Source organism: Sapajus apella, unplaced genomic scaffold (genome assembly GCF_009761245.1).
Source record: "Sapajus apella isolate SASKATOON/1434 unplaced genomic scaffold, GSC_monkey_1.0 scaffold198, whole genome shotgun sequence".
NCBI lineage: Eukaryota > Metazoa > Chordata > Mammalia > Primates > Cebidae > Sapajus > Sapajus apella.
In genome coordinates, this window is record NW_022437138.1 from 399,673 (window position 1) to 402,899 (window position 3,227).

Sequence of the window (3,227 nt, forward strand, 5' to 3'; positions counted from 1 at the left end):
CTGTGGGGGCGGTGAGGACGCTGTGGGGCACTAGGATGCTTTGGGGGTGGTGAGGACGCTGTGGGGGCGGTGAGGACGCTGTGGGGCACTAGGATGCTTTGGGGGCGGTGAGGACGCTGTGGGGGCGGTGAGGACGCTGTGGGGACGGTGAGGACGCTGTGGGGCACTAGGATGCTTTGGGGATGGTGAGGATGCTGTAGGCAGTGAGGACAGTCCCAGCAGTGGACCTAGTCATCTGAGCGTGTTCAGGGGATGGTTCTCATGCACAGCGCTGGCTGTGAAGACACCGTAGCATCTCAAGGATTGGGTGGGTTCTCCGATGCAGGGTGAGGACGCAGGACGCAGGCTGGCGTTGGCGTTGGCATCGTTCAGTTCACTAGGGGAGTGTTGAGGCAGGTGAGCAGGGTTGGTTCGGGTCTGTTGCTCCATCTGGGAATCCCGGGACCATCGGAATGAGAAGATGGCCTCTGTGTGATGGAACCATGGGCGGTGGGGGTTCATGAGTGGGCCTCGGGGGTTGCAGGGTCTGGAATCATTGTGTCCTGGAGTGACCCAGCCCCCCACCACCCCTGGCCCCACCAGCACCCCCAAACCCTGCTCGCGCCATGTCTCTTCATCCCACAGCAGCAGCCCCAGCCCCAGACCCAGGACCCCTTCTGCCAGTCTGCAGGGCTCACAGCCCATTCCTACCAGCCGAGAACCATCCCTGTCCCTGCCCACAGCCACTGCCTTCTCCAGGCCCCCAGGCTGTGCCACTAGGGGCCTGCACACACATTCCTTCTGCCTGGCACATGCTGCCCTCCATGCCACTGCTCCTTGCTCATCTCCTGTGTGTCTGGTGAGTCCTCCACTGGGCTGCCACTTCCCTTCGGAAGGCCTCACTGACTGCCCAGACCAGCAAGGAGCTTCTTAGAGTCCCCAGTTTCTGGCCACCTACTGCCCTTCCCAGACCCTGGGGCTGAGCAACCAGGTCTTCCAAATCCTCTTCGGGTGCCCAGGTCAGCACAGGGTGCCCAACTTAGGGGGTGACTGATGGCTTTCTCACTATTGGAGCCGGGGGTGCCAGGGACAGGGTCCCTCTGCCACTGTCCGTGCGGCCCCTACCTGGCTGGCCCTATGCACAATGGAGACTATTCTCCATGCATCCCAAGAGGCCCCAGATGAGGAGCCTCAGGTCCTGACCACCCGGCCCAGGAAAGCCCTCGGCCCCCAGTGGCCATCACTGACCACCACTGACCGGGTCGGGGAGGCTGCCACTGACACAAGCTTTGTCCTGTCCTTTGTGGGACAAGATAGATGGCCCTCCTGCAGGGCTGATGCTATCTCCAGGCTGCCAGTCAGACATGAGGCAGGAGCCACCCCCGCCTTTGTGAGCAGGTGCAGGGCATCCGGCCCATTGTGGGCTGCGGCTGACTGTGGTCGTCCATCCGGCCTTATCGCCACATCAAGGACAGTGGCCCTCTTTATACAAATGAACTGCCCCGCTTGCCCCCCCCGCAGCGGTGGTCTGGCACCTCCAGAGCTCCTAGTGGAGGTCAGAGGTAAGCATCATCATACACAGTGCGTGTGCAACACTCTCAACTCAGTCCAAGCAGGGCACGGGGAGGGGGTGTGCTCCCCACTTTCCATAAGAAACCGGATCCCAAAAGGGGGCTCTCTGCTGGGCCCCAGAGCTTTCTTTGTGTCTGTGCTAGAAGCAGAGCTGAGGCAGGCCCCCTGGGACCCCTATCTGCTTCACTGAGGCCTTTGGGGTGCAAATGCACAGCCCAGGAGAAAGTGATCTGGGGTCCACTAGGTGGACCACAGCCAAGAGGAGAATACTACTCTGGGCTGTGGGAAAAGGCCCCAGCAGGAGCTACGGGGAGTGGGCAGCCCACTGCCTACAAGCCTGCAGTCTCCTGGGCCAGTGTCTCGCTCAGGGAGTGGCGGGGGGCCCTGAACGGCAGTAGCTGCAGAGGCAGGGGGCCTCCTGTTGGGGAAAGCAGCTGTAATCACTGTGTGGTCAGACAGAAGGAAGAACTTTCCTTCCTGCTGGTTGACGGGGAGGCTGAACCCCATGGTTCCTCCATGACCCCTCCTCTTGCTGGCTCTCCGTGGTCTAGACTGGCTCGTGCCGAGGGACTGACCACGGGGGGCACCAGTCTGTGCTCACTGGCTGACCTCCCTTGGCTGCCTGGGAGCCCCCAGTCCCCACGCCTGATCCTGAGCTGACCCTTCACACACTGACCCTGGGGCCTCAGCCATCAAGGAGTATGAAGTGGACAGTCCCAGCTCAGCAGCCCTAAATGGCCCTGCGGGGACAGGGGAAATGCACACCCTCCCTGCGGACCTGGGCACCACCTCGACTCCAGCATTGTCCTTCATTTCAGAGATAACACATCTGCCCCAGGGCCCCTCCCCACTGATGAGCAGGGCCCCTCTATGACCTCAGACTCTTCCTTCTAGGCAGGAACAGGTTGGAGGGGTCTGCTCTCCAAGCCTTGCCTGGACCCCACACCCCCAGCTCCCAGGCCAGCTGATTCAGGCCTCATTACCCTGCAGCTCAAGGGCCCTCTCACCACCACTGCCCACCCAACCTCTCTGGGCTCCCAGGATCTCAGCCCTAGGTCAAGGCCCAGCCCTGGTCCACCCTCCCCTGGGGGCCAGGCTGTCTGTGCCTTTGCCCAGGCCCTTCCTGCTGTGGTTACTCCTCCATCTTAGAGGCCCCCTCCAAGCCCGTCCTCGCAGAGCTTCCTAGACCTGCCCTAGCCTGACACATGGTGCAGGACAGCGTTCAGGCCCGTGACCCCAAGGTCTACCTGGGGTTCAAGCAACATCTCAGGCCTGTACACAGCCAGCTAGTGAGTGAATAGTGACCGAGGCCCAGAACAACCCCAGGCAGGCACCAGAGGGCGCTCGCGGTCTGCAGAAAACGCTGGGTAAGGGGTGAGCGCAGAAAGAGGTGGGCGCTGTGGGTGCAGACAGCTGGGGTCCGCGGAGAAACGGAGGTCTGGAGTGGGGGCAGTGGGCTGTCCAGGCTGGCGGCGAGCGGCACCGAGTGGGACGGGGAGGCCACCCCTCGTAGGGGCAGGGAGGGGGTCGCCGCGTGGCCGCTGACAGACGGGGCGGGATGAGCGCGGCCCCGCCCCTCCCCTGGCTCCCTGACAGCCTGTCAACTGGGAAGATAAGGGACTTCTTCCGCCGGCATGGGGTGGGGGTCAACCCAGGTGCTCTGTCCCCGTCCCGCT